Source organism: Phymastichus coffea, unplaced genomic scaffold (genome assembly GCF_024137745.1).
Source record: "Phymastichus coffea isolate CEN01 unplaced genomic scaffold, Cenicafe_Pcof_1.1 PCOF00006, whole genome shotgun sequence".
Lineage (NCBI taxonomy): Eukaryota > Metazoa > Arthropoda > Insecta > Hymenoptera > Eulophidae > Phymastichus > Phymastichus coffea.
The window spans coordinates 687454-703500 of NW_026706817.1; positions in this window are offsets into that span (position 1 = coordinate 687454).

The window sequence follows — 16047 nt, forward strand, 5'->3', positions numbered from 1 at the left end:
AACTAGTGACTGGTGGTCCGTGAATACGGTGAATTCTCGAGCGAATATGTAGTATCTGAATTGCTCTATACAATATACTATCGCGAGTAACTCCTTTTCTATTGTACTGTAATTTACTTCAGCTTTGGTGAGTATTCTAGAGGTGAATTAAACTGGTAACTGTAAATGTTTGCGTCTCTAGCTCAAAAATCGTCCTATAGCGTATTTCGAGGCGTCAGTAGTTACGAAAAATCGTTTTTCAAAATTTGGATGTATCAAGATTGGCTCAGACGTCAAACAATGTTTTAGGTAATCAAAGGAATTTTGTTGATGCTCTTCCCAGGTAAATGGGACGTCTTTCTTGACTAGATCTGTTAAAGGTTTTGCAATTGTGGAAAAATTTGGAATAACTTGGCTAATCCGTGAAATGATTTCACAGCAGTTGGATTTTCTGGTAATGGAAACTTCTTTATTGCTTTTGTTTTTTTAAGATCCGGTTTTATTCCTTCGGGAGTCAGCACATGTCCAAGATAGTTTGCTTCTTCGCGATAAAGCCTGCACTTTTTGGGGTTGAATTTTAAGTTTGCCTTTATGAATATTTCAGCTGTCAAAAGAAATTTCTGATCTTGCTCATCAATATTTCTTGCAAAGATGTTAAGATCATCGATATATGCGAGTACAATTTTCCCTTGAATACGTCTTAGTACATTATCTATCATGCGTTGGAAGGTACTGGGCACATTTTTCAATCCAAAAGGCATTCTAACGAATTGAGATCGGCCAAAGGGAGTAGAAAATGCAGTTTTATGGCGGTCACGGGGGTCTAATTCAATTTGATAAAATCCACTTTGCATGTCAAGAATCAAGAATATGTTAGAACCATTTAATTGCGTCAGATTATTTATTAAATTCAGGATCGGGTAAGGATCAGATATAGTTTTTTTGTTTAACTCTCGGAAGTCTGGAAGTCGACTACAACTCTCCATTCGTTTTCTTGTTTAGATACGATAATAAGAGGTGCGTTATAATCACTTTCCGATGGTTCTATAATTCCAGCTGCTAAGAGTTTTACAACTTCATTTTCAAATAAATTTCTTGCATCTTTTGTGGAATTAGATATTGGCGTATAGATACAGGAACGTCATCTGTCGTTATTATTCTGTGTCTTGCCGCATTGGTGGACGTTAAGTTTTCAGTAGGTAAATAAAGAGACCTTTTCCGTTTTTTTCGACTAAGTTTCAAAATCTCTGTATTTTATCGTCGGGTAACTCACCGAAGTTAATCAGATCCATAATCTGATAGACTCGACTACGATCCGAACCCGAATTATTTTGTGGTTTTGAAATTCCGGGAGCTGATGGAAATTTTTGTGTAACTGGGTAGCCTGAAGTTTCGTCAAACATTTTGTATGTATTGCCTTCTGAGTCGAGCTTAAATGTAGTAAGCACATGGATTTGATTGATTTCTGTTTCATTGTTTTAATTTAATATTTCTTTCGTAGTTTCAACATATTCTTGAACTGAAATGTCTAGATTCTGTATCACATTATCTATTGTGATAGAGGTGTTTCCTTTGAAGTAATTCTGAACCAATAAATGAGGCCTGTTCTATGCATCCTCAGTCTGTGGTGCCTCGTTTATAGGTAATCTGATTCTGTTTACGTTATAATTTTTGTTAGGGTTTAGATCAAGATCAATAAGTTTCTTTAAGATTCTTGTAAATCGTTAATTTTATAAAAGGTTTTTATCGAGCTGTTCTCGTTTTCGCTTACGTCTTCCAGGTCGCTCATATCATGTGTGTTGGAAAAGAGGAAACCGATTCCTGTTTGTGATAATAACTTGATTCGTGATCTTCTGGATCTTTCATAAACCCTGTCGTTACGTTCATTAGGTAATACATTACTTCCGGATAAAGATTGAGTTTTGGAAAAAAAATTGTCGACTAGTACATTTCCTGCTTTAATATTTGAGTCACCGAACTCTAACTCAAGTATGTAACCTCTGTAAAAAGAAATCGGATTTACAAAGGGTAGTCTGGGAACTAAAGTTGTATATGCCGGAATTTTGTATATTAATTTGTTTAGGAAGGGATAAATTTTTACGGGAGTGAACATTGTTTCTAACGCGAAATCAATGCATGCTCTATTACTTTTTAAAAAATAGGCTCCTAACAAAGCGGTTGTAGCTATGGGAAAATCATCGGTTACAACGACAAAGTCAGTTTGAGAATCTGCCAGGCAGATTAGCGTGGTACCTTAAGAGCAGATGTCTCCGCCTGTTACTCCACGGATCAAAGGTGCGTTTTGTAAGTTTAAATAGTGGTCGCGGGATAAAGCAGATATTTTTATTATATTTGGCTCTGCTCCTGAATCGAACATAGCGTCGATTTGTTTTGTATAAAAATCATCGGATTTAAGTTCAATAACTGGTATTACCTCTGAGCATCCTAAATTTATATGGTAGATTGATTTTTTCTATTGCATTCACTAAGCGCTGGTTCATGGCAGGCCACGGCGCGCCCTGGGCTTGCGGGGCTGCCTGTACGTTTTGCCGCTAGTTTTCTTTCTTATTTTTCGCAACATGCTTTGTACTTGAGATTTAGGCAGTTATTTACATGATGTCCGGTTCTTTTGCAATGCGTGCAATTGGCTTCTGCATTGTATGATTTTTTCTCAAATTTAGGTGACGGTGGTAAGTTTGGATTTCTAGGCCTCCTTCGTGGACTAGGATGCGCCGGTGATGACGTTGATTGCATTTGTATTCGTTGGACCGGCTGTTCCATTTATTGATGGGCTATAGTTGGTTGTCCTGCTTGAGGTAGTCTACCGCTTGTCGGTAACAGCTTTCATGACTCGTTTGCACCATGTTTTTGCCTGTCTCTCTGAATCTGTTTTTCTACCTTTATTGCGTAGTTGAAGACTTCTTGCAGCGTCATACCTTTCCGGTTTTCTAGTCGGCAGCGAAAATTGAAATATAGACTGCCGCGAAATCCTTCTATAGTTTCGTTGTCTAATTTTACCTTCTCCATTAAGAACAATTCTGATTTTGTTTCATTTCTAATTGCATCTTATATGCAGTCTCTATTGTTGGTTATTCTATTAATATAATCTAATATGGCCTCACCACGTTCTTTTACTATCTCCGCAAGCTCGCCGCGATAAGTGTTCGTGCTGGTGCTTGGTGAAAAGAATTGTCTCAACTGTATCGAAAAATCTTCGAGGTTAGTGAATTGAAGACCTTCGATAGCCACATAGGCCCTGTCATCTAACTTGTTCGTTAGGAACTTTATTAATTCTGTTTGAGTTTCCAACGGTACCAGTCTCTAAGCACGGCGACATGTGCGTAGGAAATGAGGCAAGTTTGTGCCATCGAATGAAGGCACTTTTATAAGGGCTTCTTTAATTCTAACTGAGACCGGTAATATTAAGTTTTGTTCGGCAGTAGTCTGGCTGGGCGTTTCATCCTGTATTGAATAATTTACTAATGTTGCTTTAACCCTTTGTTGCACTGTGGTAACGTGGGTTACCACCAACTTGACTTCACATTTTCGCTATTGAATCAATTGTTAACATATTTACATCTGGTTTTTTTGTTCATATACTAATTTATTAGTAACAGAATATAAGAAAATGGTTTATTTGGCAAAATTGTTTATTATAATTGTTATATAAATAAACAAACATGAAAAAATGTCATTTTTTTCGGAGAATTGAAAAACATAATCAGTGTATTAACTTGAAAATCTGTACTCGGGGGTTTTCGAGGTCGCTGATTACGAATATGAAGTCCAAATTCCAAAATTTTCAATTCAAAATGGCGTATTCAAGATGGCGGTTCCAAAATTTTGAAAAAAAAGAGATATATCAGCTTAAAAATCTCTACTCGAGGGTTTTGGGGTCGCTGATTATAAAAATAAAGTCGGAATTCCAAAGTTTTCAATTCAAAATGGCGTATTTAAGATGGCGGCAGAAATTAAAAAAAAATAAATGTATTAACTTGAAAATCTCTACTTGGGAGTTTTTAAGATTGCCGATCACAAATCTAACATCAAAATTGTCAAATTTTCAATTCAAAATCGCGGATCTAAGATGGTAGTGTCAAAATTTTAAAAACAGCTCATAAATCATTACTTGTTGTTGAATCCAATTCGAAATCACTTTATAAAAATCGAGATCAAAATTATATGTAGTTTAGGTTTACATCTAAATCGTTGAAATCGTAGATGAGGTGATATATTTCGAGGTAATTTTTTGTTTTTATCACAACTCTTTTTTATTATGAATAGGAAATAAACATAATAACTTTTTTTACAATCCTGAAATATTTTCAAAAATTCTGACTTTTCATTGCAAATGCTATTGATCAAAACTAATACTAATTTTATATTTTTACATGACTTCGCGAGCTTATATTTTTTTTATAAAAGTTACTTTTTGCACATTGAAAGTATTCAACGTTACAAAAAGTTATAAATATGGGGAGAAAAAAAAATGTTGTTACAACCGAAATTCCTAGCAATTCTGAAACGGTTGATGGGCTTCAAGATTCTGACAACGAAGAAGACGTTGTGAACTCAAGATCACTTTTAGACGAAAATGTTTCTACTGTAAATAATAACGATGACGAAGAAAAATCAATGGACGCAGAAGACATTGATGATTCAAATCAATCTGATATTTGGGAGTCTGTTAGTCGGCCAAGATCGGATTTTATGTTTTCTAAAAGCTTTGGTCCAATATTCTCTTGTTTATTTTCTTCTGATCTATTGGATCATATTATACATCAAACTAATCTATACATTTCTCAAAAAAAGGGTAAGCAAGATCCCATCACAAAAGAAGAATTAAAAATATTTTTAGGCATTAACATTCTGATGGGTATAAAAAAATTGCCATCTTACCGAGATTATTGGAGTGAAAACCCTCAGCTACGTGATTCTTACATATCATCTCTCATGACTGTTAATCGTTTTAGTTTTTTTCTGTCTCATATGCATGTCAACAACAACTCTAAAGAACCAAAAAAAGGTGATCCAAATTACAATAAACTGTATAAGGTAAGACCACTTTTAGACGAGCTTTCTCGAACCTTCAAAGAAAGTTTCAATCTTGGTAAGCACCAATCTGTAGATGAGTCTATGATAAAATTCAAGGGAAGAAGTACTATGAAACAGTACATGCCAGCTAAACCTATAAAGCGCGGATATAAGCGCTGGACTCGCGCAGATGAGTCTGGTTACGTATGCCAGTTTCAAATCTATACTGGAAAAGCAGACAACACTGAAAAACAATTGGGAACAAAAGTTGTAAAAGACCTTACACGAGAACTTGATGATGGCAATCATCACGTATATTTCGATAATTTTTTTACTGGGGTGGAACTTCTTTCATCACTGAATGAAGATAAAATAAACGCATGTGGCACGGTTCGTCAGAATCTTTCTGGTCTACCAACGAATATCAATGATAAAAAATCAACAACAAAAATGGACATAGGAGAATATGAATTTATGACTACCAAGACAGGTCTTACCTGGATCAAGTGGATCGATAAGAAACGGTCGTTGCCCCTAACGCGCCCTCTCTCTCTCTAACCTAAGCCGATCACGGCTATTTCGCATAGCCACGCTTGACAGTCCGCGCGAGTCATAACGCTTTTCGGCAATCGTTGCACTACTAAAATACTAAAAAAAGAATAAAAAAACAAAAAAAAAACAAAAAACAAAAAAAAAACAAAAAACAAAAAACAAAAAAAACAAAAAAAAATGGAGCTAGTACTCTTTTACGTCCTCGTCGTTAGCTCTGAGTTACGCAAAAAAAGAGTAAATTTTCGAAAGTCCCCAATATTTTAACCACTGTTTATGTGGTAGTATTCGTCATATTAGATCTACAATGATGAACTATAAAAAAAATTAACAGTTTCGTAATCAGCATCCGCAAAAACCCTTGGGTAGTGATTTTTAAGCTTGTACATCTAATTTATCAAAAATCCCCGAGCCGCCATCTTGAATCCGTCATTTTGAATCAATAATTTCTGCATTCCGACTTCATATTCGTAATCAGCGACCCCGAAAACCCCTTAGTAACGATTTTTAAGTAGATACATCTATTTTTTGGAAATTTTGGTACCGCCATTTTAAATTAAAAATTTCAAAATTATGACTTCAGATTCGTGATCAGCGACGCCAAAAACCCCCGAGTAGGAATTTTCAAGTGAAACCACTGAACAGAAAAATATGTGCAACAAAGGGTTAACATCAGTGAAGGGATCCAAAATTTTTGTTCGTGTTTGTTTAGCTATGGAGTACTAGAGGGAACATGAAGATGGAGTGTCTCTAGGTTTTGAATTTGTATTTGTTGAAGAGTAGTTTTTAACCGTTTAATTTCTATGTCTAAAGCAACAGTTTTTTATTTTCTTCTACGAGGGCAGTTGATACTTGTTCTGCAATTTTCTTAGTCTCTGTCTTAATCTGTTGTTCTTTGGCTAGAATAGCCGCTTCTCGTTCTTCAAATTCTCGTTGTTTTTTAGGCAGTCGAAATTGTAGTCCCTCCAGTTGTTGTTTATTATTATCACTACCTTTAATTCTTTCAAGTAAGCTTCTGATTTCTTCATTATATTGTTCTATGAAGATAAAAGTTACTCTGTTGCAAAATTAGGTTTTTTTTGTTTGATTTTTTGATCAGTGAAAACAAATTTCGTAAACTCAAGAGCTGAAAGATAAAGATAAAGCGTTAAAATAAAATGATAGAGAAATAAAACCAACGACACAAGAAACAGATTTTTAATTTCTTCCTAGCAAGAGGTAAAATTTCATCGAGCCTTTAAAATGTCACGCTCTCATAAGCATTAATTTCGATTTGTTCCGTTAGATATTTAAGATTTTATTAGATCCGTTAGATAATTAATTATTAATTAATTAATTGTTTAATTCTGTACGACTGTAATTATGAGCATCGAATATCTTTGTAAGAAAGGTATCCCACCGCGTGTGTCACCAAATGATACGTTCGGAATTTACAAATATTTAATTTAATTTACAGTCGAACCTCTGCTACTGCACCCTCCGCAACTGCCCGACCTCTGTCACTGCCCGTTACCTAGCCTCTCTAACTGCCCGATTTATGACTCGAGCGCAGTGTCGTACGCTCTCGGTCGCTTACCTGGCACCTGCCGGCGGCGTACTTTTATGGGTCTGGCGCCGACGCGTCGCTCTTATATCTTACATATCTTCAAGTACAAGATGACTCCTTGAAATTTGTGACTTATGATTTACACTCCTTGTAATTTATGACTCTTGTAATTTGTGGGAGGGGATATGTACCTAAATTTGTAACATTTTCTCCGGGCCCCCCTCGAGACCAGCGCGGCACGCCACTCAATGCCCGTACCTGACGGAGCGCTCTTATTGGCTAACACCAGAGAGCCCGTAGTGGGCAGTGGCGGAGGGCACCAACTCCCGAAAGCGTGCAGTAGCAGAGGTCCGACTGTACCTGAAAAATCAGTCTAGAACAAGCGAAGCTTGACAAAATTATCGAAAGGAAAAAGAACCTGTCGTAGCAGGTTACCCTTCGCCACCTTTCAGCCTGTTGTTTCCTTTACAATTTGTCGATCTGCAGTCCGGTGTTTGACAAGTAGTGGAATGTGTCTAAAGTACCGCTCACAGCCAGTCACACTTCACAAGTCGAGAGGGATAGAGGAATATTTCAATTTAAGTTGAACTTCACTCATTTTAAGAGGTATCATTTCCTCTATTAGATTTACACCTTGTTACTTCGACGTTTCGTGCAGCTTGTTACCGTTTCGCTCCCGGTTGCCGAATGTCCCCAGTCTTCTCTGCAGTCGAGGAAAAAGCCCGCCATGGCCCGCCCACTAGTGTTCTGACTAATGTCACCGGCCAATGGGCTGCTTGTTGTTTAATCAGCTTCGCGAGTCGTTCCTTATCCTATTCAGCAATTCTCGCGAAAGCGTGAGAAAAGAGGACTGTCTCTCCCATTTTCATGACGTGTTTTTGTCAAAAGCGCATATTAGACGGAAAGCTATACGTGACTTTTATTCTCTGCGGGAAAGGACATCGGCATACATGCACATTCCGTCTGGAGGTCGATCCGTACCGAAGCTGCCGAAAGCGAGGAACCGTGCAGTTAGCCGTTTGCGTGAGAAAAATTAGAAGTCACACGCAAATAGCTGTTTCGACGATATTTCAGCGTCTGATGTCTGGCTTGCTTGGGACGTAACAGTAGTCAGGCCCTGCTTGAGTAATGAGAAATTAGGACACATGGACACCACCCACCTGCCACTTCTCATCAACTCTGGAAAGCAAACCTCCTCAACGTGTGCTGCTTCACAACAGACCGCAGGAGGAGAGCCTTCCGATCAGCCCGTTCTCATCACTCACGAGGTTGGTGCGAGTATTCGCATACGTACTGGCCAGCAAAGCACGTATACGAGGCTCCTTGACACTACCTCTCAACCCGGTTTTGTCAGGGTCGGAACTCCTGTTGTCTACAGGATCCATCCTGAGCGTTTTCCAGTAGGAGCGATTCACCGATGAAATTGGAGCTCTCTCAAATGGGTCCCCACTTCTCAAAAGCTCGACCATCCATCGGTTCTTGCCATTTTTCGACAAATTCGGGGTATTAAGGGTTGGCGGTTGTCTTCAAAACACGGGCTTCCCTTATTCTTCGGCTATAGTTTCTCAATAATAAAGTCATCTTGCAACTCAACCCTCCTCATAAAAGATACCCACATGCGCACTCTCCACAGGGATCTCCAGCTTATACTCAGCTATCTACGACGTCGCTTTTAGATTCCCCAGGCACGTAGTGACGTGTGCAGGTCAGTGCGAGGCTACACCCGGTGCACTCGATTTCAAGGGCGAGTTTTAGAACAACAAATGGCCCCGCTGCACGACTCACCCCTTTTCGAGAGTAACGAGACCATTTTCCACATATGACATAGACTTGGCTGGGCCGTTTCTCGTTCAGCTCAGCAAGGGACGAGGCATAAAGGCTACAAAAGATTACGTGTACCATGCGTTTCGTTACTCGTTCTGTGCATTTAGAGGTTGTCTCTGACCTCAGCACGAAGACATTCCCATGTACCTTCCGTCGCTTCACAGGTCGCAGAGGACTGTGCCACACTATACTCGGACAACGGTCCCACGTTTCAGGGATCAGCTCAGGAGTTGACGAGACTCTTCTCCGATGCATGTCCTTTCAGCAAGAAGTTTCCACCGCGCTGGCAAGCGAAAGGATAACGTGTAAGTTTATCCCCCCCGCGAGTGCCACACTTTAGGAGCTTGTGGGAAGCTAGGGTCAAAGTATTCAAGCATCACCTCAAATGCATGATAGGAGAGTCCAAGCTCTCTTTCGAAGAGTTTTCCACGCTAACCATACAAATCAAGGCGTACTTGAACATTCGACATCTCAGCTCCCTGAGGAACGACGTTGAAAACCTGGACTCCGGGTCACTTTCTGATTGGATCCACCCTCCTTGGCCCACTTAAATCCTCAAAATTTTCAGAATTTTACAATGTTAAGCACTACCGACTAGCAACGATTATATGAGCTTCTACTTCTGGCTGGTATAAAGAAGTTCTCACGTTTTTTCTAAACGCAATCATATCGTTGGCATGCAAGGATAGAATAATCATGCGCAGGATATTACTATTATATTATATGCACGCGAAAAATTTGAAGCATATAATCAATTCAACAGAACCAGCTCTTCTGTTAGAATTGATACATTATCGCGGACTAACCTTGCACGGCAAGTTGGAACAGCTACGTGACCGTCCGATACTTATTAATTAAGGAGCGACCAGATTTGCGACTGCCGCTGCATTCACTTGATTTTGGCGACGAGCTCGCGATAGCTACTGCTCCCTCGGCGGATGGATTGCAGCGCAAGCAAGAATAGATGGCACCGGTAACCTGCGCGGCCGTTCCTCGCGAGCAAATCCAATCGCCGGGAAGAAGCATGGTTACGCACGATGAAAATGTGTTGACGTCGGCGGTTCATTTGCCGTCAGCTAACGCAGATGGATACGCCCACGAGCAGGACACGTGAGATCAAGGTGATCTTAGCATTAGTGCGTTAAGCCAAATCTGGAGGGCTTTTACAGCCATGCCTCGTTGGATTTATAGGCGAGAAGTCAGACAGGGAATCATGGATGGGTGCGAATGCTGTTATTAGAGTGGAAAAACAAGCTGTGTACAGTAGGGCGGTTCAGGCCGAGCAGCAGACTTCATTGCTGTCTCAGACCAGACCATTCGGCGACCACGTGGCGCTAAACGTGCCCGCGGTAGCGCCTGAGCAACCGGCATATACGAGCGCATCAATGAGTAGGGCAGGTAGTACGCATATCAACGCTGATTCTACCAGGTCAACGAGCACGAGATATCGAGCGCCGAGGGTCAACTCTTGGGTTAAAGACTGGGAGCGCGACATACAAGCAACCACTAGAAATGAAATGCGAGCACCGGCTTCGTTGGGTAAAGGCTTGGTCGAGGATAAGAAAAGTGTGGTTAGTATGAAGCGGCCTAGGCAAAAGAAAGCAGAAAAAGTAGAAACTTTCAGGGTAAGTGATACGAGCACGTGCCTGTCGGATACCGATAGTCACGATACGCGGACTGAGAGATCGCTAAAGAAAAAGAATAAAATATATCAATGGTATACCTGCGGACGGAGTAAGCGCACTCAATGCTTGGTCTTTCCACTTTTCAGGTAAAGATGGTATGAACGCGTTGAGTTTTTTAACGGGTTGAAACGATTATCTGCGTTACTACGGCATCCCTGAGGAAGAGATGCTTATCGCGATAAGTACCGCGTTCTGTGACAAGGCGCGTCCGTGGTATAAGGTAAATCGCGGCAATTGGAAAACGCTGTAAGACTTTAAAAAAAGTTTTTCTGGCGGATTCTGCCCCCGATTGAATAGGGAACAGCTTTACGGTGAGCTTAGGCAGAGAACGCAAGACAAAGACGAAAAAATGATCGATTACATCGCGTCTTGTCAAACGATTCTACGCCGTTTCGATACACCCGTCTCGGATAGGCGTTAATTAGCTATTCTCGTGGAAGGTCTGTATCCGAGATACAAGTAGTACCTCAAGACAAAAACGTTTAAAGATTTCAACGGGTTTAAAGAGGCAGGAATGGCATTAGAAGGCACTACAGGTGCAGAAATGAAAGCCGAGGAAAAAAGGGAAGGCGAGAACAAGGCAGAAACTGCCAGTTCATCACCTCCTCTGTTAAATAGGATAATAGATGAGAATCCTAACATCAAGCGTATGATTATTATAGAGTACGAGGATGTGAAAGAAAATAGTATAGAGTATGTAGGATTAGTAATGAGCAGCACGAAGCGGTTAAATGCGTGTTAAAGGATGAGCTTTCTATTTCGAAAGTAGAGAAAATTCAGGTGCAGGGTAGCGTAAGTACGAGGGTGGTCCGATAAGTACTTAGCCTACAAAAGAAAAACGAAAATTTTGGAAAAGTTGGCGTTTTATTTTTCATCATAGTCTCCTTTGAGTTCGACACATTTGGCCCAGCGATGCTCAAACTTCTTTAACCCGTCTAAAAAATACGTTTCCTCGAGGTCTGAAAAGTAGGCTTCCGTGGCAGCGATTACCTCCTCATTCGACTCAAATTTCTGCCCGGCAAGTGACTTTTTCAAGTTTGGAATCAAAAAGAAGTCGCACGGGGCTAAATCTGGAGAATACGGTGGATGGGGCAGCAGTTCGTAGCCTAATTCGACCAATTTGGCCATGGCGACGGCGGAGGTGTGAGCCGGTGCGTTGTCATGATGGAAGAGCACTTTTTTCTTCGCCAAATAGGGCCGTTTATTTTTCTGCAATTCGACGTCCAATCGGCCCAATAATTCGGCATAGTACAGCCCTGTGACCGTTTTGCCCCTCTCCAGGTAGTCGATGTAGATCACACCTTGTGAATCCCAGAAAACGGTGGCCATCACCTTTCCAGCCGATGGGGCAGTTTTCGCCTTCTTCGGAGCACTTTCGCCGGGTAAAGTCCACTGTTTCGACTGTTTCTTGATCTCTGGTGTATACCAGTGGATCCATGTTTCGTCGACTGTCACGAAACGACGCAGAAACTCCTTCGGATTGCGCTTAAACAGCGTCAGACATTGCTCTGATATTGTCTCACGGTTGCACTTGTTGTCCGGAGTGAGCAAACGCGGCACCCATCGCGCCGACAGCTTTCTCATGCCCAAAATTTCATGCAGGACATGACCCACGCGGTCTTTTGAGATGCCTACGATCTTAGCTATCTCGTGCACCTTCAATCGTCGATCTGCCAATACGAGATCGTGAATTTTTGTCACGTTATCCTCCATGGTAGACGTTTTCAGAGCACCTGGACGTGGCTCTTCAAAAATCGACGTGCGACCACGTTGAAACTCGTTAAACCAATTTTTGACGGTCGCCATCGAAGGAGAAGAGTCACCGTACACAGCATCCAAGCGCTTTTTGATTTCGCTGCGCGATTTCCCTTCCAAAATTAAGAATCGAATCACCGACCGATACTACGGTGAGGCTAAGTACTTATCGGACCACCCTCGTATAGATTTCTGTAGTAAGGCTAATAATAGGTCCGAACAGGTAAATAAACACGATACGGTACGAGGAAGCATAGAATTAAGCTCGAACCGTCGAAACTCAACATCGCACAATTATTTACCAAATGAGAAGGCGCTAGAAGCGATTGGTCTAGGTAATTTATGTGTGGCGGTTAGCCCGTCCAAGAAGTATCTAGTGAGGCAAAATGACTTGTCATCGCTGCGTAAGAGAGTCAGAGAGTCAGGTTCAAATCTTTCGTCCATGGTTGGGCAGGCTTCAGAAAAAGCCGTTGCTTTTGAAAATAAGGACGAACCTATGGTAGATTTTATATGTGAGAAAGCGAGCTCAAGCGCTGCACTCCCGTCGGAGCGAGCTTCAACAAAGGTTGTGGTTATGCGCGGTACAGGTGAGTTTTTTTAATGATGTGGTTTGGTTTAGTGAACGTTCGGTCGTTGGTACCAATGCACCGTCCGTTTCGGTGAGGGAAAGGTCTGAGTGTAACTAAGGACTTCCTAACAAAACGACAAATAAATCAGATGCAGCGACAGTCGCAGTAGTAGAGAACAGGTTCTTTATTAAGGTCAACATAGGCGAGCAAGTCTATACAGCGCTGTTAGATTCGGGTGCACACGTATCAGTGTTAGGAGCGAAGCTTGGCTTACGGTTTAGTGACAGGTTAAGGTCGCCCACGATATTCGTACAGGATATATCGGCTGAGAAGCAGCGAACGTGGGGCGACTTAAAGCTAAATATGAAAATCAGTAGTAAGACTGATTGGTTAGTTACGACAGTAGTGTTTTCGCTTAGACACAATTTGATTTTAGGTGTGTATTTTTAGAATAAGTGGGACATACATATCAGTTATAGATATCGCGATTGGCGGGCAGGCGACAAAGGCGATTGATATCAGCTAGCAGAGCGAGACAGCAAAGTGATAGATGTTTTTGCAGAATGTGCAGTTTTGAGTACGTATGAAGAGGCTCAGCGAAGAACAATCATGGCGTAACATTCGCCGAATTGGCCCTGAGTTTGGTAAATCGCTGGCGGTTACGAAGGTTATCGAGCACACCATAGACGTAGGTGATGAGCGCCCGATAAAGACCCCGATGCGCCGAATGTCGCCCCTATATTAGCGTTCGCGCAAGAAGAAACTATACAGCTGTGGAAGGCGAAAATAATTAGGCCATCGAATAGTCAGTAGAGTAGCGCGCCGATTATCGTACGTAAACAGGACGGTGATTTGGATGTAGTAAATGGTTAAGATTCGTGGCTAAAATTAAACAATTAAATATATTTCAACTAATATTATAGGAGAAATACTTAAATAATAGGACTGGTCGTCGATAAAGGATTCGGTTTAACCTCTGTAACAATATAAAGAACCCGTCTATCACAAGATAATAATATAAAATATACACGCCTACATACAAGCGTTGAAAACGCGTGTACACTGCCATCGTTTTCACTCGACCCATCGAAAAATGAGGAAGTGAAAAACGGAAATCTAAAGTAAATCTAGACGACCAACGAATACGTACTTGTCGTGCCTAAGAGGAGAGATTATCGATCAAACTTCATAATCTCGCAAGAGTTCAGATGAATAGGCGAAACACCTTATCACTGGTTTAGTCGAATTCCATCGGTTATGTGGAAGGTTGTTAAAAGACAGAGCTGTTCTGGGCTATTCATCGGCCAAGTATATTGAGTCTAGGTAGCTATTCCGGGTACGTGGTGAACACGCCATCTAGTGTGCAAGTCATAAACGAGCTCACGATTCCAAATAAACCTACCTTTTTCTATCCCTGACTAAACGGAGTCATTTGGAGTCATTGGTGAACGGCGCTCCGTGGTACATGCCAATACGCGCCTGCTACCAATGAGCTGTTTACCAAACACCCATAAATTGTCCATTTCTTAGACGACGCGTTCTACTCTGAGCGAGGGGTTATTCACTATTGAAGTAGGTGTCACATGATTTCAATGATTTCATTGATTTCATTGAACTTTAACAATGATTTCGTAAAAGTTGAGATTAAAGATAAATTTGAAATAGGTTAAGGTCTTCAATGATTTCATATGATTTCAAGCAATCATTATCTGATTTCAAAGTATGTTGTGCATGATTCGCAATCATTTGAAATCATTTGTCATCAATAAAAATAATATATTAACAAGTTAATTATGTAATTATACTCTATAAATAGGTTAATTAAAGTCGTTTAAAGCTGTAGAAAATAAGAATAAGACAGTTTACTTAAAAAAATTTTTTTATTTTTTGAAATAAGGTTGTATTTAACATAATTCCTTCTTTGACAATTGTAGGATTTGATATAGTGCATATATAATTTTTTATGTTAATATATCCATGTTTCTCCATTGGTACTGATACGAAAATATTCTTACTTTTATTATTAACAGGTTCGTACCAGTAACATAAAACTCCATTATCTTTTGTGTTATTTTCGATGCATGCATAAGAACTTGAATATTCTAAACTTTTATTTGTTGGTCCAGCCATGTATCCAAAATTGACAATATGGCCAAGATAGCAATTTTCATTATCTAACCTTTTAAAAATACACCATTCACCTATGTGAATTTCAGAACACTTTTTGCTGTACATTACTTCTTCATTATTTTTTCTTTTACACATTTTACTATATTTATTTAATTCAGAATCTCTTACCCGTTGTAACCTATCACTGCTAAGATCAGTTTTATTTTTGCTTAAAAGCCAGCAAATTGATTGTTTTCTAACAATATGTTCATGACCCATTTTATTTTTGATCAACACAAATTCACTCTTTGGGTTTATTTTATTAATATATTTGTCATACTTTTTAAGCTCTATTTCCCCAGTTATACAAGAAAGTACATTCAAATCGTGAACTAATTCACCATCATCTTCGCTACTTTCATCGATAGCTTTTACTTTTGCATTTTTAGGTACATTCTCAATTGAATCATTTTCAAGATTTTCGCTAGCAGTTAAAAATTCTTCATCATCCTCACAGTAATAGTTATCACAATTTTTAATTAAAATATTTTCACATTTGGTAATATCCATTTCCATTCCTAACAAACTAATTTCAGAGTGAGCTGCTATTTTTGCTTTGTCGATAATTGCAACTATTTCTTCAAAAGTAGGCAACGTAAAAGTTTTAGTAGGTTTAACAGGATTTTGAAATCGTGGAAAATTGAAATCTTTTGTAGAGTTCTCACAAGAGCTACTAGATATATCATTTTGCAATTGTATCCGTTGCATTCTATGCATAGCTTCTAAAACATTTGAATTGACTATCGTTGACAATGTGGAAGACATTGATCTTAATCGACGAAAAAAACTTTCACAAGGCTGACTGCAGAAAAGCCATGGTAAAAATAATTCTGATGAATCATCCGCTTTGAATTTTATAGCAGCATTTACAAGCTCGTGAGCATTTATTTCTATACAAATATATGTATTCAAAGTAATAAAATTATCTATGATTGAG